General features: G+C 40.6%; 1 long non-coding RNA gene across 1 annotated transcript in view; it reads left to right on the plus strand.

Annotated features, from left to right (window-relative positions):
- LOC144600465 (uncharacterized) overlaps positions 1-14163 on the plus strand; it is a 51477-nt gene extending 37314 nt beyond the window's left edge. The window contains exons 3-4 of the long non-coding RNA XR_013548141.1: positions 1721-1776; positions 14110-14163. This is a non-coding gene — a long non-coding RNA (uncharacterized LOC144600465). The remainder of the gene's footprint in view (positions 1-1720; positions 1777-14109) is intronic.
- The last annotated feature ends 11642 nt before the right edge of the window (positions 14164-25805 follow it).

The following is a 25805-nucleotide window of genomic DNA, read 5'->3' on the forward strand; positions in this document are numbered from 1 at the left end:
CTTAATAAAGCATGTAGATGGGCAAAATAAAGGTATATTAAGAGTAGAAGGGTGACGAGGGAAAGAATAGGTTCCCTTAAAGATCAGCATGGTTATCTTTGTGTAGAACCACAAAAGATAGGGGAGATAATAAATGAATAATTCTCATCCTTTTTTATTGAGGAGAACATCATGGAAGCTAAGGAATTGAGGTATTGGGGTTTTGATGTCGTAGGTTATGTACACATTAACAAAAAGGAAGTATTTGTGGATTTAAAATGAATTACGGTGAAAAAAATTCTCTCGGGCCTGACTAAATACATCCTCTGATCTTGTGAGAAACTAAGAAGGAAGTTGCAAGGAGTCCTTGCAGAGATATTTGCATCATCTTTAGCTGCAGGTGAAGTTCTGGAAGACTGGAGGGGTGGCTAATGTTATACCATTATTTCAAAAGGGCATTAACCACAGGCAGGTGAATCTGACATCAGTGGGTTGTCATCAGTGGGAATGTGATTGGAGGGGATTGTAACAAACAGGAACTACCAACATTTGGATAGGCAGAGACTGATTAGGGATAGTTACCATGAATTTGTGCATATGAAACCACGTCTCACAAATCTGATAGATTTTGTGAAGAGGAATGATAAAAGTCGGGCAATGGAACTTGTCTATGTGGAAGATAGACACAAAATGCTGGAGTAACTCAGCGGGATAGGTAGCATCTCTGGAAAGAAGGAATGGATGGCATTTTGGGTCGAGACCCTTCTTCAGACTGATGTCAGGGGAGAGGGAGATACATAGATCTCAGACTGCATCTGGAATATTCACAGTTAGAAAGAGATACACTTGCTGAAGCAGGAGTATTACAAAGAACCCCTCCGCTGGCTTGCCATATGAGGAGAGATTGAATAGTGGCGAGCTTTCGAATTTAGAGCAATGAGAGCACATTTTATTCAAAATTAAGGAATTTTACAGGTCTTGACTGGCCAGATGCAGGAAAACTGCTTGCTCTGAGGAGTCCAGAACCTGGCATCACAGTCTCAGATTTTTAAAAAATGTAGATTTTAGATTTTTTAGGTTTTAGAGATACAGCGTGGAAACAGGCCCTTCAGCCCACCGAGTCCGCGCCACCCAGCGATCCCCGCACATTACCACTATCCTATACACACTAGGGACAATTTTTACATTTTACCCAGTCAATTAACCTACATACCTGCACGTCTTTGGAGTGTGGGAGGAAACGGAAGATCTCGGAGAAAACCCATGCAGGTCATGGGGAGAACGTACAAACTCCGTACAGACGGTGCCCATAGTCAGGATCGAACCTGAGTCTCAAGCGCTGCATTCGCTGTAAGGCAGCAACTCTACCGCTGCGCCACCGTGCCGCCCACACCTAAATTGCTGGCCATTTAATCCTGAGATGAAGAAGACATTTTTTCATGCAGAGTGTAATTAATCTTTTGAATTCTCTGCCCCAGTGGACTGTGGGGGAACAGTCACAGAGTTCATTCAGAACAGCGATTAATAGATTTCTGCATATGAAGGATCTCAAGTACGTGAAATAGCACTGAAATAGAAGATTAGTCATTTCCTAATCCTGCTCCCACGTAGGTTCTTATCACTTCTCATTGTTCTAAATGATTACAGACCTAGTTTGCTTATTCTCTACTCAATTGAAAAACTGGCCATCCCAGGACTCAGTCTGGTGAACCTTTGTTGCACTCCTTCTTTCCTTCTGTAGGTAGAGAGACCAGACCTGCACACAATGTTCCAGATGCAAGCTCACCAGGGCCCCAGGTAATTGGAACAAGGCATCTCTCATCTTATTTTCATGACTTCATCTAATAAAGGCCAACATATGTTTGCCTTCTAATTACTTTTCTAATTTTATTTAACACGTTATGGTAGGTAAACAGAATGAAAAACAAAACATAAGGAACGAGTAAAAATTAAGTGAAGCAACTTGCATTGGAATTTAACTAATTTTGACACAGCCAAATTAAATTTACCACAGAACCTGGATTCAAATTCAACAACTAACTTATAAAGAGCAGTTGGACAGGTTTAAGACTTCATTCCTTGGAGCACAGGAGACAGACGGGTGATCTCATAGAAGTGTCTCAAATTATGTGGGGAATAAATAGGGTGAATATGCACAGCTTTTCCCCCAGTATTAGACAATCAAGAACTGGAGGGCATAGATTTAAGGTGAGAATGGAAAGATTTAATAGGAACCTGAGGGGCAACTTTTTCATACAGATGATGGCAATAATATGGAACGAGCTGCCAGATGAAGTGGCTGAGATAGATACAATAAACGTTTGAAAGACATTTGGACAGTTAAAGGGATAGGAATGGTTTAGAGGGATATGGATAAAGCATGGGAAATAATGGGACTAGGATATATGGGCATCTTGCTTGACATGGATGAGTTGGACTGAAGGGCCTGCTTCTATGCTGAATGACTTTATAACTCTAAGCAGCTTCTTATGTATTGTAAAAGCAACAGTTCTGAAAAGATATGAAAGCATTGTTGAATATGAATTAAATATGGACTATTAATCAAAACGGGAGAAAATAGTAAAAATATAAACATAGCTTTTGAAGTCTGAAGAAAAAAATTGGTTGACTGTTTTGGATGAAGACATGTTGACATGACATTTCTATTTTCTGGTGACTGGAGAGAAATGGTCTTCCATTAAACATTTACAAAACAAAGCTCCACTCCCAATGTGCTCTCGTTGTCTAACACCAACCCCATCAATGGAAGTCCATGCAAGACCATGTACACGGCTGACCATTTCCCATAACTCAGGAACCACCTCTCAGTGACGGCAGACATTGATGATAAGTTCACCCTCACTCTTTGTGCACCAACACAGCCATTACCTACCTGACAAAAGGAACATCTAAAAGTCGAGAGCTTAATCCTGACAGAAAGCCCATGGTTTACTAGAGAGCAGTGATCCCCACTCACCTGAGTGCTTCTGTATGCTTCCAAAATGTGGATTATCTGCATGTTTGCCATCAATATTGTCTGTACAAAATCTTCCAAATCCACTTGCAGGATATGGAAAACAATATCAACCTCCTGTGGCCAGCCAATATTCCCAGCATTCAGGCTCTTATCACATTCAATTGGCTCCAATGGTTTGGCTATGTCACTCACATGTACAACACCGGACTCCAGAAATATCTTATTCTGAAGTCTGTCATGGTAAAGGATTAGCAGAGAGAAAGGAAAATTGAGTCAAGAATTTTCTCAAAATCTCTTTCAGAAATTAGGTAATTTCTACACCAATGTTTGGTTATCCTTGGCCTAAGACTCCTTAAAATAGAGAAGAAGGATTCAGGGTGGGACTGAGGACCATTTAGAAATTCTGGACTGAACACAGCATTTACCCAATTACCCATCTTATCTCATGTCTGGAATGGAGTCAAATCATACCATCAAATCATATCATCCTCTTCAGCCTCCTCAAAACCCAGAGATCTGGAGAAGAAGCAAGTCACCCTTGACAACAATGGACTGTCTGAGAAGAGAAGATTTTCAGCTTCGGACTGATCTGCAAGGCACTCTCCAGAGTTTTCTCAAGGCTCTTTCATTTCAATATCATGGATGGTTCACTGACCCAAATTACTTTACATTTAAGTTTTGATTTTTATCTATGCTCATAACAGTGCATTGCACCAAACCTGGTGCAATTTTGCTAACATCAAGCTGTACTGAAGTGCCTTATTTTTCTCCTGAGAATTCACCCAACTTCGACTGATTGATGTAAACACGCAGGCCCACACCAATGTATTTCACCATGACGTACAGTTTCTCAAGAACCTTCTGCTTTGAAAACTTTTCAAATTTTAACATATAACAAATTGATATAAAAATCACTTAAAGAAACCTAACCGGAGACAATTAAAAAAAAAAAACAGATTTAAATTTAAAGCATGGATGGTGTAAAAACTTAGAAGGATTCAATTAAATCTCATTTCAATGAATTCCAATTTTCCACAGTTTTGAAGCAACATATCAGGATGTAAAAGTACAGGAAATAGCAGACAAACATTCACTCAGCTAATGGCAACAGCAACTTAAATCCCACTAAATTTAACAGGAAACTTTTATTAACAATAGTTTCCAATTTTTCTTTCAGGTTCTGCCCTTTGCAGCCTTTGTCATCCCTTTTCATTATTGTTTACAGTTTGGGCTTGTTCAACTTGTTTCTCATGCAAATGCACCACTGTTCAAGCAATGTCCAGGAGATTGGTGCTTAGTTGAATTGCTTGTATGGTTCGGGACTGCCAAAGAATAACTTCACGTTCATTGTCAGTCTTGCAAATAGTCTCTGAATGAGCAGTTGAGCGTTGTCTATCAAAGATGACATGACTCGTGTATCTTTCACAATTCTTTCAGCTGCCTCTACCCTAAGATTCATAATTCTCACCCTATACTCTTCATTCTTCGCCTCTCTCTTGCTATCTCTCTTTCTCCTCTTTTGAGATGTTGCTTAAAATCAACCGCTTTAACCAAATCTTCGATCGCGGTCCTGATTTTTTGTCTTTTCTTGGCTCTTTGTTATAAGTACGATTTTTGTTTAATTATATTCCTGTGAAATCACTTGGGATATTTCACTGTTACAGGATCTAAACCAGCTAAACCAGTAGTTATTGGTTTCTTAGTTCAGATCCTGGATAGGATCCTTTAACGTCTATCCCACCTGTTCTTATAGCAAACTTTAGAAACAGTAAGTATGGGTTTGTCAGACTTAACATATACAAGTTCTTAGTGTTTGTATTGCAAATTCTGACTACATGGATAATGCAGCCAGAATTAGTACCTGGCAATCTAAATTCAAATTTGTGTCAACGTACGATCGGCCATATTCACGTGTTCTTCTTGAGCTAGGCAAAATAAAACACTGTCATAGTTCTCAGATCATTTGTAATCTGTTTCATTTGCCCAAAAGCTCATTTACATTCAGCAGCAAAAGATACTCACTGGGGAATTTCCCCTTGGATTTTGCATTGGCTCTGAAGTAGCAATGCAGCCCACCCTAATGCAGTTTGTGAAAGGCATATAAAAAGTGGAAACTACAATTGCGAGGTTCACAGAAGTGTTTCCCATTGTTGTATAGCATTTGCAAGTTGTCACGTGTAGCCCAGTAGATATGATCTTTGCCGCCAGCTCTTAAAGAGACAATGCATGCAACACTTGCCCTGCTGCAGGTGAGTATTTCTACTGAATGAATTGATGCTGCAAAAATGGGAGAAGGTAATGGGTAAGTGTTCCATTGGTTTGAGGGACCTGGATAGGCTGATGACAAATGGTGCCTAGAAAACATTTCCCCTTCATGAGCATCAATTTAGGTGACTCTCTTTAGTGTACAAGTAACCAGTACATTTTGGCATCGCATAAAAATCTATAATCGGAGTCTAGAAGACAGGAGTTTGAATGTGACTGATTACTTGATCTCAAAAGTTATAGATCATGGAACATGGAACAGAGAATATGGAACATAGAGCAGTACAGCACAAGAACAGGCTGTTCAGCCCACAATGTCTGTGCCGAACATGATGCCAAGACCATCACTTATCTACTTGCGCATAACCCTATCACTCTACTCCCTGCATTTTCATATGCCTATCCGATAGTCTTTTACATGCCGCTAATGTATATGCTTCAAACACCACCCCAGTCTAAATTCATTTTTTATTTTTATATTTAATGGGAACACAACAATGAAATTCTTTCTTGCTGTATTACAGGCCAATTAATGCATTAACACAACGATCGTCATGGGGAAACCAGTCAAGGTATTTGAAACAAGTTTGTATTTGAGGCCAGACGAGGTTACAGATCCCAGTGAGAACATGCTGAGTGTCATAAGGTCAGAAGTGAAAGGAGCAGAATTAGGCCATTCGGCCCATCAAGTCTACTCCACCATTTAATCATGGGTGATCTATCTCTCCCTCCTAACCACATTCTCCTGCCTTCTCCCCATAACCCAGGACACCCGTACAGTGTCATCACATTCGAGAGGATGGTTTTAGGGGAAATGAGATCAGCAAAATCTTCTCTTTTTTTTTGAGTGTATAAGGAAAAAAAATATTGAAAATATCACTTTGAGAATTTTAATTATTGCATTGCTGTTGATATATTTGGAGGAGGAATTTAAATTGGAAAAAGCTGCTGGAGAAAATAAAATTCCTGATGAAAATTGAGGAGATGTTTCCCAAAGAATAACACAATGCCAAAAATGTTCACAAAAGTACTCCCCTCCAGGCTAAACTGATTTTCATAGCACAGCATTGTTTTCCCACAGTTGGGGGAACCGTTTCTAGTCATTAACATAGTACTGTTGACACATGCAGTCTTCTTTCAACTGACTGAATTTTAGAGTAGAGCAACAAAACACTAGCATTATACAGTGAATGAATCATTTGCTAGGATGGCACAGTGGTGCAGCTGGTAGAGCTGCTGTCTCACAATGCCAGAGACCTCGGATTGATCCTGACCTCGGATGTTGTCTGTGTGGACTTTCCACGTTCTCCCTGTGACCACGTAGATTTTCTCTGGGTGTCCTGGTGTCCTCCCACGTATGTGCTGTTTTGTAGATTAATCGGCCTCTGTAAATTGTCCTTAGTGGGTAGGGAGTGGATAAGAAAGTGGGATAAAATAAAAGTAGTGTGAACAGGTAATCGATAGTCAGTAGGGACTCGATGGGGGGAAGAGTCTGTTTTGATGCTGTATTTCTAAACTCAATTGGCTATCAGCAATGTTCCAGCTACCAGCATTTGTTCTGCCTTGATCTTTTCAGATGGCCTTTCAGGATCACAGATGCTTTGCTTTCAGTTCGATTCAATAATTCCATGATGATTGATCGGGCAACCTGGGATCCGCAGTGTAGACTACAGGGGGACAGAGTTACCTGGTGGTAAAACTAGTAGGACTGTTAATGAATTGGTTCATTTATTCTGTCATTTAACTGGGCTCCTGCATGCTTTTGATGTGTTCTCACTGCTGTCCTGAAATCTATATCTCAATTTTGAATGAAAATAGGCCAGGAGTTTCCAGAAGTCAGTTGAAATTATTTTTTTTCCAGGACACTCGTGAAATATTTTCCTCTGTCCACCTGATAATCTCTTGCTGTAAAGAGCTCAGAGTAGAGTGTAGGTTTGTGAGTCTGATGCTAGGCATGTATGCAACATGGTGACCCAACTGAGCCAATCAGTGCTATTAGGACCTCAGCTGATGGGAGTGTTGGCCTGGGAGAGGATACTGTCATTGCCTATCCTTCCAATGGATTTGGAAGATTTTGCAGAGGCAGCTTTGCTGGTATTTCTCCAGTGGGCTGAGGTGCCAGTTGTGCAGATTTGAGATCTTGACCTTCTAATATATTTTTCTTCAGTCAGTCAACATCTGTGCTACAATTATGAAAATGACAGTTGAAATTCATAATTGCTATATGCTTTAACGGCAAGTTGGCTGCCGAGATATGGGAAGTGTTTCACTAGTTCCAGGATCTCATTACAGACTTTTATTGTCAGGGAATGGACAAAGAGTGAAACAGTATGGAAACGGGCTCTTTTCACTGCTAAACCTATATCAAAATTAAATGCCAATTTATATTAATCCAATTTTATTCCCACTTCCTTTCTATTAATCACCCCACCCCCACATCCCCAGATAGTGCTGTAATAAGGGGCAGAGTGTCTCGTTACGTTGCCTCTGACTGAACAATTTCACATTAGGAAATAGGCAGAATCCACCACAGAGCAAGCCTGTATGTTACACTGCTGTTTATGTTTGCAAAGTGATTGTTGGCACTTATGTTATTAATGTCCCTTTAACAAGGAGGAAATGGATTAACAATTGAAGCTATCATTAACAGGCAACATATGATTTTTTTCTATGGGACAAATGGCTTTAAAGAAATGCCTGAAGGGTAGTACAAACCTATAATTAAATTTTGTTTGCAATCTTCCTTTATTGGGTAATTAATAAAATTAATTTCATGTCTGCAGTACACGAAAATCTGTAACTGAATGGCAGATGAGACAAGCCCGCCTCTACACTGATCCCCATTTAATTTAGATTGCGGTTTGCTGGACCCGAAGGTCTTTCATGGAAAAGAAAGCAATAAAATGCAGGGAGCTGAACCTGGCAAAGTGTATTCCTGCAGAACTACTCAAGCATCTGTATTATGGTGTGTATTATGTGCAGAGTACCTGTAAGAATTAGTTTGCATCATCTGTTATTAAGCCAGGCAGTATCTCTGGAGAACATGGACAGATGACGATTTGGGTTGTCCCGGTTGCTAACCATTTTAAATCTTCTTCACATTCCCACACTGACCATTCTGTCCTGGGCCTCCTCCATTGTCAGAGTGAGGCCACACACAAACTGGAGGAATAATGCCTCAATTTCCGTTTGGGTAACTGAAAAATTAATGGTATGAACATTAAGTTCTATCATTCTACAATTTGTAATTCTTGAATCTTTTTGTCTCACATCTTCTGTCTTTTCATTTTTGGCCTTTGTACAGCCATCTGCCTATCGAAAACTGAACAGTCTTAACTGAAGACTGTAACTTTCAAGTAAATTGCAATGGAGACACAAAAGAATGCAGATGTTGGTATCTGGAGTGAAAAACAATTACCAATTGTACTCCCACAATAAAAAAATGGTGTAACACTTGATGTAATTGATGAAGGGATATAGGAAAAAACATAAGAAAGAAATTAGGTGGGCAAAACGGGGCCATGAATTGAACCTTGGAAAATGGAATTAAGGAAAATCATAAAACCTTTTTGTGGAATTCAGGAGAATCCTTAAACCTTTTTAAAGTATATAAGAAGTAAGAGCTTTGCTAAAGAAGACTAGATCCCCTCAACGATTAGATGGGTGATCTATGTATGGAGCTAGGGGGTATGAGCGAGATTCCAAATGTATACAACTCATTGCTATTCATCAGAGAGAGTTAAGGGAGCATTCCCTGATATTCTGTATGAAATGCTAGAAATATTTTATTTTGAGTCATTAAATTCTGTTAAAAATCAGAGTGGATGATGTTAAGTAGTGATTAGTGGTAGAAGACGTAGATTATTCACATTTAAAAGACATTTTGACAGGATAAGAAAGGGATACAGGCCAAATCTGGGGGTGGGACTAGTGTAGATGGAGCATCTTGGTTGGCATGGGAAAATTGGTCCAAAAGGACTGTTTCCATGCTGTATGACTTCTTGCCCATCTGTTGAATATATCTGAGGTACTGCTATAAATAACAATTTTAAAAATGTGACTTATGTGAAGTGTGCAAATTCATAGAGGGCACTCAGAAGAATCAATGTTAGTAAAGTTTGAGTATCAAGATCAAGATCAAGATAGCTTTATTTGTCATCCAATATTGGACGAAATTCGGTCACCCACAGTCCAACAATAAAAGCATTAAATAGGCATTCAAATTACACAACCCCAAAACCCCCAAAACACAGTCCAACAATAAAAGCATTAAATAGGCATTAAAATTACCCAACCCCAAAAACACACAAAAAAAGAAACATCCATCAAAGAAACATCCATCACAGTGAGTCTCCTCCAGTCCTCTCCTCACTGTGATGGAAGGCCACAATGTCTTTCCCTTCTCCTGCTGTCCTCGCCCGCAGTCAGGTTGTTGTGGTTGCAGGCCGCACCGGACGGTCCACAGCGGGCCAAGCCCAAGGTGCGTCGCGTCGCAGCCGCTCCCGCAGCCTCCGAAAACGGCCGGCTCCGCCGATGATAAGTCCGATCCGGGGCGGGCGAACACGCTGCTGCCGCTGTTGCTGCACGTCGGGGCGGTCGTGGCTCCCGACATTGAAGCCCCCGCCCAGCAGAGAAATATCCCGCGGCCTATCTTAGGCCGCGCCGGACGGTGAAATGTCCGCGACCCAAGCCCCGCGACCCAGGGCGGGCGAACACGCTGCCGCTGCCGGAGCTCACGATGTCGGCATCCACGCGGCCCAAGCCTAAGGCGAGTAGCAGCCGCTCCCGCAGCCTCCGAAGACGGCCGGCTCCGGTGGTGGTAAGTCCGATCCGCGGGCTCAGCGAACCAGAGCCCTGGAGGCCGACAGCTCCAGGAGTTGGGCTGATGGTAGGCCGCAGCAGGAACGGAGACACGGCCCAGAACACAAAGGTCGGGTCTCCGTTCGGAAGGGACACATATTTACAATGTTACAGTTCCCCCCCTCCCCCCCACATACACACATAGTACACAAACACAAAAACACCACATCACAACTACAATTAAGACAAAAAAAAACAACAAAAACACAAGACAAATGGACCGCAGGTGTAGCCGCAGCTGCTAGGGCAGCGCCGCCATTGGCTTGTTTCAGAAGAAACAATAGGGTGATTTGTGTAGGAAGGAACTGCAGATGCTGGTTTAAACCGGATAGACACAAAAAGCTAGGGTAGCTCAGTGGGACAGGCAACATCGCTGGAGATTTGTACTGGCTGATAGGTGATTGTTCTCATTGGAACCTGAGGAGGTCTTCGACTTAAACGCACTTACAAGAGCCCAAAGAAGAACAATCTGAAAATCTGCTCCACAGAAGGAGTTTGTACAGAAGGAGGCTCCACTAGTAAGTCCAGCAGAAAAGGAGAATTCAAATGAAAAAGATGGAAAGCTAAAGAATATTAAAAAATGTGAGGTCTTTTCTTTGGTCAAAAAAGCCATGGTATTTTTTAAATGGTAAGTGATTGAAAGATGATGGATTTCGTGGGTGTCATTGTACAGTAATCATAATAAGCATTTAGGAAGATAATAGTATGTTGCTTTTTATTGCAAGAGAGCAATTCTCCTGCCTTCTCCCCATACCCCCTAACTCCGCTATCCTTAAGAGCTCTATTTAGCTCTCTCTTGAATGCATTCAGAGAATTGGCCTCCACTGCCTTCTGAGGCAGAGAATTCCACAGATTTACAACTCTCTGACTGAAAAAGTTTTTCCTTATCTCCGTTCTAAATGGCCTACCCCTTATTCTTAAACTGTGGCCCCTGGTTCTGGACTCCCCCAACATTGGGAACATGTTTCCTGCCTTTAACGTGTCCAACCCCTTAATAATCTTATATTTCGATAAGATCCCCTCTCATCCTTCTAAATTCCAGTGTATACAAGCCGAGCCACTCCAGTCTTTCAACATATGACAGTCCCGCCATTCCGGGAATTAACCTAGTAAACCTACGCTGCATGCCCTCAATAGCAAGAATATCCATCCTCAAATTTGGAGACCAAAACTGCACACAGTACTCCAGGTGCGGTCTCACTAGTACAACTGCAGAAAGACCTCTTTGCTCCTAAACTCAACTCCTCTTGTTATGAAGGCCAACATTCCATTGGCTTTCTTCACTGCCTGCTGTACCTGCATGCTTCCTTTCAGTGACTGATGCACTAGGACACCCAGATCTCGTTGTACGGCCCCTTTTCCTAATTTAACACCATTCAGATAATAATCTGCCTTCCTATTCCTATTCCTCATTTGCTACCTAACTTTAAAAATAGAAGCCTTTCTTGCCCCGTTTTAGAATATACTTTATAACACAAGAAACAGAAAAAGTTATCATGTGGGAAAAATGGGCACGCCATCAGTACACAGGAAGATCCTATGAGGAGCTAGGTGATAATGGACAGATAATCTGGTTTTAAAAATATTGATTAGCAGACAGGAAAGACTGGGGCAACACTCTAACCACCCCCCACCCACCACGCTTGTTGTGTCTCCTCTGAAAGACAACATCACCAAGGTTGTGGTAGTAGCTTAATGTTACAAAGCAGAATCAGTATGATCTTTTGGTCTTGACTTTGGAGTTTAATTTAAATGCACAACCATTTAACTCGGAGGAATGATTGTTACTCATTAAACCACATCTGACACACCATACACAAATTATATTTGATCTCTCGCCAGCTCCTTGGAAAGCTCCTTTGTTCAACATTCAACCCTTATCTCCCATGTAACAGAAGCTGACAGGCCTGATTTATAACTCCTCCTTGTCGTTTTCTCCTCTAATATTTGTGCTTTGTGCAGCCTTGTGTAGGGCCCTGTTCAGCTTCCTATTGTCAGTGGTAATGAAGGATCGTTATTCCGACAGTGAATCTGTCTTTTCTCTTCACTGTTGTTGATAGACTCACTGTGTAAATCTGGCACACTTCACTTACGTTTCAACTTCTGCAGCTGTTGCCCAATCCAAAATTGCCTGTTCTGCAGAGTGTAACTCCAACAATTTATATATCTCCAACACAGCAAAAAATTCACAGGAATATCTTTTGTCAATGATTGACACCTGCCCATGTATGGATGGGAACAAAATCCTAACCAAGATGGTAGGTTTCAATAAGCATCTCTGAACAATATTCTCACTCAGTCACCGCAAAGTCTCTCTCTCTCTCTCTCTCTCTCTCTCTCTCTCTCTCTCTCTCTCTCTCTCTCTCTCTCTCTCTCATTATTTCTTAGTCTCCACTATTCTTTAGTCATGGAGTGATACAGTGTGGAAACAGGCCCTTCGGCCCAACTTGCCCACACCGACCAATGTGTCCCATCTACACTAGTCCCACCAGCCGGCATTTGGCCCATATCCCACTAAACGTGTCCTATCCATGTTCGAACTCCAATCTCCCTTTTCCAAATCATTTTTATTTCTTTGCCCCAATTCCCTCACTTCCACCGCACTCAATGCAGTCTGTTACAGTCCTAGTGGTGAAGTCAGGCTGGCTCTACAGCAGCAGATATAAAGTGTCAAGAACTTGCAGCTGCCTCCAGAAGATTTACGCTTCATTCCAATCATCTCACAAACACTACAAGAAGGTCAGCAGCTCGAATGACATACTGAACCAAGCACGACACAAACAACAAGGATCATGTCTGCAGTACAATTGAAAAAATGTACCTGATTGTGTAGCAGCAGTTCAAATCCCACCCAACTCTCTTATTTGCATTGGCTTCGGTAAGATTTTGCATGTTCCTCAAATATTTTAATCATGCGTTTTTATTGCTATTTCAAAGCATTAAGGGCCTGTCCCACTTTAGGCGATTTTAAAGCGACTGCCGGCGACTAGGCTGTCGTCGACAGTTCGCCGAGCGTCGCGGGCACGATCATGAGGAATTTTCCAAGAATCGTAGTGGATCTCAGTGCGTCGCTGAGAAATCATCCGGAGTGAAATTTCTCGGCGATAGCTGGCTTGTCGGCAGGTATTGTTGCTTATTGCAGGCGCTGTCGCCTGCTGTCCCCAGGCTTGCTAGGATCTCTTAGATGCATTTAGAAGCACATTATATTACAATAAGTAAAACACATTGTATTAAAATAAGCATTTAGAAGCACATTATATTAAAATAAGTATATTAAAATAACCTATTTATTGACCCAGGACATTTGACAGGTAGATTGGAGGCGACAGTTTGACGGTCAGGTAAGCATGGGACAGGCCCTTTAGTTATTGAAACAATACAATACAATACAATACAATATATCTTTGTTGTCATTGTACAGGGGGTACAACGAGATTGGGAATGCGCCTTCCATACGATGCAATAAATTAATTAGCTAATCAGTATAAATTTATACAACCCAGTGAAACAAAATTAGAAACAGTTATAAGACAGTATAAAGTTCAAGTAGGTCTGTGCAGGTTCACTGTGCGATGTGACCATCCGGTTCAGCAGGACCGGTTCATAGCAGCTATGGCCCTGGGGATGAAGCTGTTCCTGAGTCTGGAGGTGCGGGCGTAGAAGGCCTTGTAGCGTCTGCCCAATGGTAGAATTTTGAACAGACTATTGCAGGGGTGTGAGGAGTCTTTGTGAATGCTGGTGGCTTTTCTGAGGCATCGTGTGTTGTAGATGTCCTCCAAGGCTCTTACATCATTGTCTTTACATAAACAAAAGCCTTTGAGTGATTGCAAGAATGGAGAATGACACTGAGCAAGAGGAAGTCAGGACTGGCTGAAGGAATAATGATGATGATAGGGGAGATAGTTAGAGTCGTAGAGTCAAGCAAAAAAGAAACAGGGCCTTCTGCCCAGCAAGTCCATGCCAACCATATATACAAGTCCTATTAACCAGTATTTTGCCTGTAACTTTCTGTGTTTTTGCATTTCAAGTGCTCTTCTGGATACTTCTTAAATGTTGTGAGGATCACTGCCTTCATCAACACATCAGGTAGGGAGTTCCAGATTCCAATCACTGGGTCGTCCTCAGATCCCCACTCAACTCCTCCTTACCTTAAACCTATGCCCTCTAAATTTAGACACTTCTGTTATGGGGAAAGTTTCTTGCCCCCTACTCTCTCTATGTCCCAGATAACTTTGCCTGCCTCGATCAAGGTTCCCCTCAGCCACCTCTGCTCCAAAAAAGTCAAGGCTTTCTTCATAATAAAATGGTCCATTCGGGGCAATTCTTGGTGAAAGAAGGATGTAACAGTGGTCAGAATATCAGACTGAGTGAATGAGGTCATGCAAGATAGATTTAACTTGAATTAGGCGATTGTGAAATGCATGGTGGGATATAGTGCTATGCAGAAAATTGAAGGATAACGGAAGAAGACCAGGGTTGGTAAACCAGGAAGAGAACCTTATAACTATAAACTAAAGGAATAAAGTGACAACTGGGTGTGGTCAAGCCCGAGGAATGAACACATACTCAGTGAGGGGAAGTCTGTGTGGTAACATTTTAGTTCAATTACAATGTGAGCTTTGCAGGAGAGGATTTGAGTAATTAAAGCAATTGATAATTTTTCCTTGTCATACAAATAAAGTTAAATGTAACAGAAAGTTGGGATAAAAGTGACATGGAAATTGAATTAGGAGGACAATATTAAAACACAGCTTGGTCAAAACTGCAACAAATGTGAGAAGAGGTAGCAGGAACTACTGCAGCCAGAAATGTGAGGCTCTGTAAATGATTCCCAGTGGTACCGGATGGGGCACGCACTATGCCAACATTCAAGATTAGATCAGACAAATGAACAAAGGAAAGTAGTTGAAAGGATTTAGAACTGGGCAGCTAAATGTGATAAGATATATCAGTTTAAGTAAAAGGCAAATATTGGTGTAGAGTAATTCATGTGAATGGCCAATATGGCCTATTGATGTGAAGTAAATTCAAACTACTCAACTGTATGAGAAACCTCATCATGGCCAACAGGAATTGCAGTGGCATGGCATTGGAGGGAAAGAAGCAGAAACATAAGCAAACAGTGGCTGGAAAACATTTGTTTTCGTGAATGACCGCATCAAAAAGTGATAGACTGATAGAGCTCAGCGAGAGAGGGTTTTCTATCCATTATCCCTATACTATTTCATTATTAGAATAATTATTGCAATCTCAGTTCACTGCCCTCTCCTGTGTGCTTTCAACTTTTCCTTCCAATAGTTATCCAATTCCCTGTTGAAAACAACATTGATTTTGCCTTTGTCTTCCTTTCAGACTTGCTGTATGAAAATAAAAGTCAAGAAGAACTGCAGATGTTCAAAATCTGAAACAAAAACAGAAAATGCTAGAAAATCTCCACAAGTTCAGCAGCAAGTGTGGACAGAGAAACACTCAGTTCTTTAGGCTTGAAATCTTTCAACTAAAAAAAAGATCACACACCCAAGCTGTTTTTCTTTCCACAGAAGCTGCCTGGCCTGCTCAGATATTCCAGCATTTTCTGTTTTTATTTTGCTTTCTAATAATGTTTCGTCACATTATTTACAGTTTTCTTTTGCTAAATACTTTAATAGGTGTCATTTGGTTCAATAAATGGAAGCAATTTCTCCGTATTTACTTGAGGAAAGCATGTACAGTATGATTTATGAAGACTTAATGATCCCTGGTTTAAACCATTTGACCACTTAAGAAGGGTGGCCTGAGGATAATACTGCACAATTTGATGAAGACGCATGGTGCCAATTTCAACTTCTGCTTATGGCTGGTTATAAAGTGTTTCATTTTGCCATGATAATGGTAGTTGCTTTTTGTCAGAGTAAATGAAATAAGCGCTTGATTGCTAACAGAAAAAAATAGTATGTTTTGAGTGGCTGCACAGCCCAGTTTTGAATTGATGCTGTGACCTTTGCTAATATCCACCCAAAAGTAAGCTGGCAGCAGATGATCATCTGTTGTTTATATTCCAGTGCTACAGCTGTCAGAAATGGAATCCTCCTTTTATTTACTCTCCCCTCTAAATATAACAAACCCTGGGTTATCCTTGCCAGCCACCACCCAAAACACCTTTGTGGACTGTTGCTCATCCATAAATAGTCCTTTCCTACCTCGTGCAAGCCATGTTCACCCAACACCGCTCACTGCCATACATTGGCTGGTGCTTCTCAATGTGGTGCAGATTGATTGAATTGAATAGACAGACTGGCCAGTTCATGTTTTCAAAATTCTATCTGAATAATCTTTAAATGAGAAAACTCATTTAAAAATCTCACCTTCATGGTCAAATTACTCTTTGGTCTTCCCATCCCTTGACCTGCAATTTTCTCCAATATTATGACGTTCCACACTTTTGCATTGCTATTTGCATTGCTATTTTCTGCCCTACTAAATTCTCCGTTGAATCCTCCTTCCCAACTTCCATTCTCCATTTTTAGACCCTACTTAAAACTTTTACTGTTTGTCCATATTTCTCCACATGTGACCTGATACTTAGTTATGCTATATAAGGTAGACAAAATCACTGTACTCAAATGGATGAATTAATGTGATATAAACATGACACACCTCAAAATAATGGTTATGAGAGATGTTGGAAAACTTGTCAGACTGGTTTCATATCTGTGGTGATTCAGGATGAGCTTTTATCCGTTTAAAATATGGAAATATATATTGTCTAATGTGTACAGGTGCATGGATAAGAAATACAGAGGGAGAAGAGTCCAGTGTGGGCAAAATGGACTAGTTTAGATGGGCATGGGTGAGTTGGTCTAAAAGTACTGTACCAAATTGTCAGAGACTCCTCCTCACTCACCACATTCAAAACATCACTGAAGTCTCACCTGTTCAGTACTGCCTTCAACCACTGAAGGTCACCTCACCTTCTGTCTCCTTTCTCTGTTCGTTTACTTATTTATCTATTTATTCACTTCCCTATGTTCTTTAAATCCCTGTAAAACGTCTTTGAGTGTATGAAAAGCGCTATATAAATGTAATGCATTATTATTATTATTATTACTGTACAATATAACTCTAATCCATTTTCCATTTCATTTGTGTTCCTCAAATATAACATATCAATGATATTCTTTCAGAAAAGCAAAAGAAAAACAAAAAAGGAAAGGAATATAAACATAAATGTTCAGAAACAGAACAGATGTCAATGAGAATTTAAAACATTGATGAAGGTTTTAGGAATAAGTTTAAATGCTGAGAAATAGGCAAATAAATGAAGAACGGAAGATGCTGAAGTGGCAAAAAGTACAGAATGTAAAATAAGTAACAGTTGTTGCTTGAAATAGGTTCACGGTTTCTGTTTTAGTGTGACGTTCTGGTGTTGCATTTACATTGCTCACCTCTCAAATTCTCAACTTGATGTCTAGACATTTCAACTTTGGCAAGCATCAGAAAATATCTGAAACACTAACCTGCTACCAAATGTTTGATTTTTACTCTCTGTCATCTCTTAAGATATGCCATTTTAACACCACCATATTGAATCTTCCTCACCCTTACTCTGCCCTAAACCCTTCCTGGGCTTGGAAATCGCCTCTCAGGTTTATCACATTTTGCAAAAGTCTCCCTATCAGAAGCCAGTGTGCATAATATTGGCTAAATTCTATCAAATATTTGCTGAAGAAATAAAGCATTCAAAGGTGTGGAAATGGAAATCAACAGAACAGGTTCTGGGTTGGCATCAAATTTAGGTTTAATTTGTAAGATATTGTCAGTTTAACCAAACAAATCTTGATGAACTTTGCAGCAATGGCAAAAACGTCTGCTTAGACAAGACTGCCCTCTAGAGGGTGTACATTTACTATCACATTGTCTCACAGTCTGATTAACCCTTACGTTTAAGTAGCCGTGAGATACATTTGACGTTTGTTGTCAGACAAATTGTGATTTAGAATCTATTGCTGTTGCTGCTATGGCAACAACATTGACTCAATTTCAATGGTTATTTATTGAGTATTGTAGCTTGAGATTTTTTTGTTACGAAATGCCACATATGATGTTATTAGCAATTTAATCAAGAACAACCCTCTAATCTTAACAATGTTAATTCCTGAAACTGACTTGTAAATAGTATTTTTATTATATTTGATCACATTTGTATTAGTAAAGATAGGTGTTGAAAGGACTGGCATTTCCATTGGGCTAAATTTTAGATATCAAAATAACACAAAATTAAAAAAGAAATAAGTTCAATTGCAAAGAGCTTCTGTTGGTTCTGGTGCTTCGACGAATGTTCCAGAAACATGGCAAAGTTGCAGTACAAGACTGCATACGTGTTAAATGTAAAACAAATCATGCAATTGATCGAGCTGAACAATCTCATAAATGATAGTTCAGGCCCAAGCTTTGCAGTTCTGACACATCTAGTCTTGAATGGTGATGACCAATAGAGCAGTAAACAGCAGGAACAAACTGTAATTATGTACCATCCCCCGTGATTGGTGGCTCCCAAAGTGCAAGTGCCAAAGTCAGTGCTGAGATATTTGCAGTGTGTTCAGCCAGAAATGCCGAGTGGATGATCCATCATGGGTTCTTCCTAAGAATCCCACCTCCCACCATAGAAGGAAATCTTTAGCACATTCAGTTCAGTCCACGTGATATCACATTGAGAGCACTAGGCACAACAATTTCTCTGGGATTAGACAATCCACTATCTGTAGTAAAGAGGATTTATGCTCTCAAACTAACTGTATCTCTGGTCACAGTATTCCAGCACAGATACAACACCTGATATCCACAGGTTTGCACCTACAGATTGTCAGGTATGTCCTTTCAAGAAATGCTGGATAAAATTTAATCTGACAAATTCCTACCTTATCAGTCCCATTCTCAATCATCAGCACGATGTCATAGACAATGTTATCAAGTGTTAATTACTCACCAATAAGCTGTTAACTAATTTAGAAAATAACTGCAGATGCTGGTACAAATCAAAGGTATTTATTCACAAAATGCTGGAGTAGGTCAGCAGGTCAGGCAGCATACCAGGAGAGAAGAAATGGGTGATGTTTTGGGTCGAGACCCTTCTTCAGACTAATGCTCATTCTGGTTTTCATACATGGCTACTGTGCTTCAGATCGCATCATAACCTTTGTTGAAATATGGACCAATGGGCAATGGGCCTGATCTGTAGTGAGAGTGACTGCCTTTGGCATTAAGGCAGCATTTAACTGAATGTGGCATCAAGGAGCCCTGCTAAAATTGAAGTCAATAGGCATTAAAGCAAAAATACAAAATCGATTGTTGTGGTTCTTGCAGATGAATCATTCTACACTCAGGACCTGACTTTGAATGTTCTTCAGGACTGTGTCCTGGGTCCAATCATCTTCAGTCACATCATCAAGAACCTTTTTGTAAGATGATCAGAAGTGTGAACGTTCGCTGAGGATTGTACAATATTCAATGCCATTCACAACATCTCAAAATAATAGACAGCATATACTTCGCCATATGCAACATGGCCAAAACAATGTTTAGGCAGTGGCTGACAAACGGCATGTGATAATGATGCAAGTGCCAGATGACCACCATCTCCAACAAAGGACAGTTTAACCACCTGCACAGGATATTCAATGGCATTGCCCTCAGCAAGTCCCCCAATGTCAACCTGGGGGTTATCATTGAACAGAAACACAACAGGATCACTCATATTAATACTATGCAAACCAGAATAGAACATTGAACAGTATAGCACAGGAACAGGCACTTCAATCCACAATGTTTATGCCAAACAGGCTAAATAGATCAATGACCGGGTAATGTGTGAGAAATATCTGCTGAAATCCCAAGGCTTTCCTCTGTCTAAAAAATACACAAGTTACTCGTGCGATGGAATCCACCCCATTTGCCTTAATTCGTGGAGTTCTAACATCACTAAAGCCCAACTCATCAGAGGTAGGCTGTTGATGTGGTGAGCAGGTGGTGAAGTGTTTGTGCAACAAGTTTGGCTTAGGTACATTCACACTGGTTATATTCAACAACAGTAAATAACCAGAATGGGAGCCAAGAGCTTCCTTGAAATTGCAATACCACACTCTTGGACCTTTCTCTTGTTTTGGCTGTAATAACCTAACTTTGTGTAGATTGGCAATTAACATTTGATGCTGTTGATCTCTCTGGGTTATATAGCTAGTGAAAGAATTTGTGGGTATGCAGTGAAAGAATGGGGGTATCCTTGGGGGTGATGCACAAAACTAAATGGACAGTTGGGTAACCTCCTGCATAGGGACTAATATTTCCTTACATTGTTGCTTATTGAACTTGGAAGAACATGGCAGCCTTGGTCAGGTCTGCTTGTAAAGAGTGCTGGGACCCTGCCTTACAACACAATGTTGAGTATAGTCAAGACATTATAGACTTTTCTATTAAATGGATTGGTAAGATTTTATCAATGTAAAAAAACATTTTCTTAAGCTAGAGAGTGAAAATGCAGCATGTGCAGAAAGCAGGAATTTTGTCTCTGTCGTTTACCTATTGAATGTACCACTGACCAAAAAGCAATTAACAAGGAGTTAATAAGAACTTACCTATAATTCCTGAATTTTTGCAACCATCCATTCCATCCACAAAATCAGGAAGCGAAACAAAATGCTGGTCACAGCTTTTGAGGCTGAATGCAAGTGAGGACACTAGGCACTCATTCAAAAGAAAAGGCAATTGATATTTGGCTGGTATCTCCGGAACAAATGGTGCAAATGTGGCGTGAACATTTTAGAGTAGAGCTGCGAACAGAATGTCAAATCTGAATCAAATCTGCCTGTTCATTTGAGGCTGCAATTCTACACACGTGTCCTGGATAATTTACCCATCTTTGCATGTTCTCTATTGGAGCCAAACATTTCCATGTAAATCTTTCACAGACTTTCAATATTTATGTTTGCAGCTGCCAGAGAACGATTATTTAGTTTTCAATCTTTTTATTCCTTCATAAAGAGACCAATGTTGGATGGATTAGTTTGATGGCATCATTCAATTTCATCCATATTCTAGAGTTCAGTCATCAATGGGTCTGATTGAACTCTTGCGAGTCAATTTCCCTGGTGATTCTGATGGACAAAGGATTGTCTCGATGCTTTAATTCCTTGAAAGAACTTGTTCAATTTTTTACATTGCATTTCAAACTTAACCTTAAACCCAGAACTTAAAATGCTTTAATAATAAAATATTCACATCGAAATGTGTAGGAAGGAACTGCAGATGCTGGTTTAAACCGAAGATCGACACAAAATGCTAGAGTAACTAACTCAGAAGGGCAGACCGCATCTCTGGAGAGAAGGAAGGGTGATGTTTCGGGTCGAGAGCCTTCTTCAGACATTGAAATGCTGAGCCTGCCCAAAGTAGCCCTTCACAGATCAGGCAACATGTCATCAAGTGTTCATCCATTCTAACTACCAATTTCTCTGAGTTTATGTTTGTGTCCAGATTTTTCTGAGGACACAGCACATGTTGGTCCAACATTACAGGACTTTTGCAGTTTGCATATCTTCTGTGAGTGAATAGTGCCTGGGGTTATTAGATGCAATGTGGTTCAAAGTCACATCAGAAATTATCTTTTGTGCACAAAACTACCAATAACAAGCCAGATACCAAAAGAGTAGTTCCAGTTTACACAAAAATCTTGCACAAATATCTCTCACCAAGAAGACTGTGTACCTTTAAAAATTGACTTCCAGAAACATGTGAAAATTTAGTTAATATCATGTTAACATGATATGAGTGATACCAGTCATCCTGGCATTGCCCGGATGAAGTCTCGATATCTGTGTTTGAATATACATTACAGAATTAAACAGAAGACACTTTGGTCAACAGAGTAAACTCTGAAACCAAGCAGAATCAGAATCTAAAGTTTGAATTAAAAAGTTGACATGACAGAAATTGATCAAATCATCTGATGTTTCCAAAGGGAAACGGCAAAAAAACAATGCGCACATTTATGGGAGGAATATTTTTCTTAGAGAGTAAAGACAATCCTCTCTTTGAATGTCAACCTTGGCACAGTGGTAACAGTCAAATCTCTGACTTAGGCAATCATGGATTCATGTCCTGGTCCAATGAACATCCCGTGAAGGGAGGGGGAGTCAAAGACATACCTTTGAAACTGTAAAGTCAGCTATGCAGTTGGCACCCCGATCAAGTTTAACCTCAAAGAGCAAGGGGCCTGTCAACTGATGTAACAATTGATGGGACTGTTTTCAGCTGTGGGCATTAATTATGGAGGTGCTCAAAGTATCCATGTGAAATCCACATGATTTATGTGCACAGCTCTCATTTGAAAGAACATTAGTTAGCAAACTGCTCAAATTAGCAAAAGATTTGCCAGTTTGACATGATTTCCCAGTGGATGGCTTTCTAAGTCAGAGATGGGGAAACAGGCAGTACAACCAATTCTGAAAAACCCATTTTAAAAAGAGGAGCACCGAGAACTATTTCCTCATTGAGCACTCAATAGGTGAAACACCATTCTGCCCCACCTACTAATCTCTCCTTAACACCATAATCATTTATGGCCCCGACCTCCCTAACATTCATCTCATTCATTCCCCTATCATCCTCGATCAAAGTCATGATCCCTGATAAACTTAGTTCCTTAACTGGAGAACTAAAGCCTTCCAACTCCAGCCCCCTGTCCAAAACACATGAAAAACATTCATTTAGCTGCTCTCCAACCTGACACCAGGCAGGGGTCCTTACTGCCAACAATTGCCCCTACCCCTTCAATCTAGCATTTGACCATCTCACTGACCCAAAGCCAAATTCCATATAAGCCCAAGGTCCATTAACTGCTAGTCCACACTATTCCCATCCTCTGAACTCCAGGTCTCAGTCCAATATAGGCATGGGGAGAAGGCAGGAACGGGGTACTGATTGAGAATGATCAGCCATGACCACATTGAATGGTGGTGCTGGCTCGAAGGGCCGAATGGCCTCCTCCTGCACCTATTGTCTATTGTCTAATATAGCACATTTTGCTTGGGACATTTTGCAGTGATGGTCACACAACCAAAATGATTTAAAGATCCACGCGGGATTGCACTAGAATATTTTGGTTACTATGAACAAGTTCTTTCAATCTGATTACTCTGCTCTCAGGTACTGGGAGAACAAGGGGACAATAGACAATAGACAATAGGTGCAGGAGTAGGCCATTCGGCCCTTCGAGCCAGCACCACCATTCAATGCGATCATGGCTGATCATTCTCAATCAGTACCCCGTTCCTGCCTTCTCCCCAAACCCCCTGACTCCGCTTTCCTTAAGAGCTCTATCTAGCTCCCTCTTGAAAGTATTCAGAGAATTGGCCTCCACTGCCTTCTGAGGCAGAAAATTCCACAGATTTACAACTCTCTGACTGAAAAAGGTTTTCCTCATCTCCATTCTAAATGGCCTACCCCTTATTCTTAAACTGTGGCCCCTGGTTCTGGACTCCCCCAACATTGGGAACATGTTTCCTGCCTCTAATGTGTCCAATCCCTTAATAATCATGTTTCGATAAGATCCCCTCTCATCTTTCTAAATTCCAGTGTATACAAGCCTAGTCGCTCCAGTCTTTCAACATATGACAGTCCCGCCATTCCGGGAATTAACCCAGTAAACCTACGCTGCACGCCCTCAATAGCAAGAATATCCTTCCTCAAATTTGGAGACCAAAACTGCACACAGTACTCCAGGTGCAGTCTCACGAGGGCCCTGTACAACATTGATTTTACCATCTGCTCCAACACAGTTTGGAATATCTCTAAAACCTGACATTTAGTCATTCCTAACATGGATTGGAAAGGTACGGTGTGAGAGTAAAGAGTTTTCTCTGAGAACCTTTGTATGCACCAAGTTAACTGAGTTCAGCCAGGTCATTGTTATTAAGAATGGGTCTCAGATCTTCGGGATACATGCGTGTATGGAGGTATTTGCCAAACTTTCGGCTTTTAATTCATGTCCAGGTAGCATTGTTGGAAGTATATTTGTCTGACCATCGGAGTAAAGTTGGAATCCCTTTCAGTTGCCTTGGCCCTTGCAACAAATGAATGTTGTATTGATGTTCAATACCTAGATGGATGGAAGAAAGATTGGAGTGTCGTCTGACCATGTTGCTTAGGGGAGACACTAATAACTAAGGTGGCAATGTACTTCACTTGTTTGAGATTTACACTTCACAGTGGCCTGTTGGTCAAAGTAAGAGGGCACAATGAAAGAGTAGGAGTCAAGGTGAGAGAAAATTGATCTAAAAGAGTAAGGGAAAAGGGTGCGAAACATGTATTTTAAAAAGTGACAGACATATTGTTACAAATAGAAAAAAAATCATTCTTTCCCTATATCTATTAGCTTCATAAGTACATACATTCACATTTAATGATGCTGTTACACATATAGGTACACACATGCATATTTTATGGAGCCACTGTATGATTAAAGGGTGCATGCATGGATATTTTATGAGCTTATTATGTCTTTTAGGTGTTTAATCATACACCCAAACACATACATACACATTTATAAGAGTGTACATTCCCATGCATAGTTTATAGAGTCAGTGTACATTCTACTTGCCTAATAGTTGCAACAGAAATGTAATGTCAGATTGCTGGATGGAACACTACTCATAAGACTAGGAAGCGTGAAAGAATAAATTAACTATTTATCAAAGGACAATAAAAGTATTTTAACCACTCAGAAGGACATGTAATAAACCAAAGCAAAATGCGTCTGCTCGATCTCAGTCCCAGATAGCCAATATCCCCAGGGTGCTGCACCATTGCAGGAGAGTTTGGGCCCAACGGGTCCTCTTGGTCTAGTTGTAATATAGAATGCAAAGCAGACAATTTGGTCAGATCAAACCAGGTAAGGACTATAGATTTCCATCACTGAATAAATTAGTGAATCAGATTGTTTTTTACAACATCCACAAGATTCATGGCTAGGATTGTTGATAATCGCCCATTTCATAACTTCAATATAAATTCCCCTTCTGCCTTGAAGGGATTTAACTCATGCCTCACGGCTCAGTTCTCCAACAGATGTGGCAATCATTAAACCACCACACCCTATCGATATATATATATATATGCTTAAATCACATGGAGATGAGAAATCACAGAGAAATTGTCAACGGCATGACGAGATGGTACTAATGGCTTCAGAGAAGAGCGAGGGCAGGGCAGAATGAAAGGAGTTGTGACTGCCACCAACAGCCGAAAATAGAGCCAAAGTGGAGTAAACAAAAATGAAAAGAAATACAAAGCTCCGAAGATAATCTGTATTGCTGACTGCAGGGCTGTTGTGGGTAGCACTGCTTTCAATGGTAAGCAACTCGGCTGCTGAGGCAGAGCAGGGAAATCAATGAAGGTCTCACAAAAAACAAACTGCCACCCACTGGCGGGAATAAGCCTTCGTGAACTTACACGCTATGCGTGACATCACTCTTGCTGATTCCAGGCACACTGTCAACAGAAGTGTATTGGAGGTTTCGTGTCTGACAGGTTGCCGACCATCTGTAACAAACTGATGAACACCACCCACTGTGACTCTGTCGCTGTGAAGGTAATCACATACTGCTACAATATCTAACTTGAAGGACTGGTGTTTGTTCCATTATCGTTCTCTCTTTGCTTAGATTGATACTTGCTAATTATTCTTAAACCATTT

The sequence above is a fragment of the Rhinoraja longicauda genome, chromosome 15, assembly GCF_053455715.1.
Source record: "Rhinoraja longicauda isolate Sanriku21f chromosome 15, sRhiLon1.1, whole genome shotgun sequence".
In the NCBI taxonomy this organism is placed as follows: Eukaryota; Metazoa; Chordata; class Chondrichthyes; order Rajiformes; family Arhynchobatidae; genus Rhinoraja; species Rhinoraja longicauda.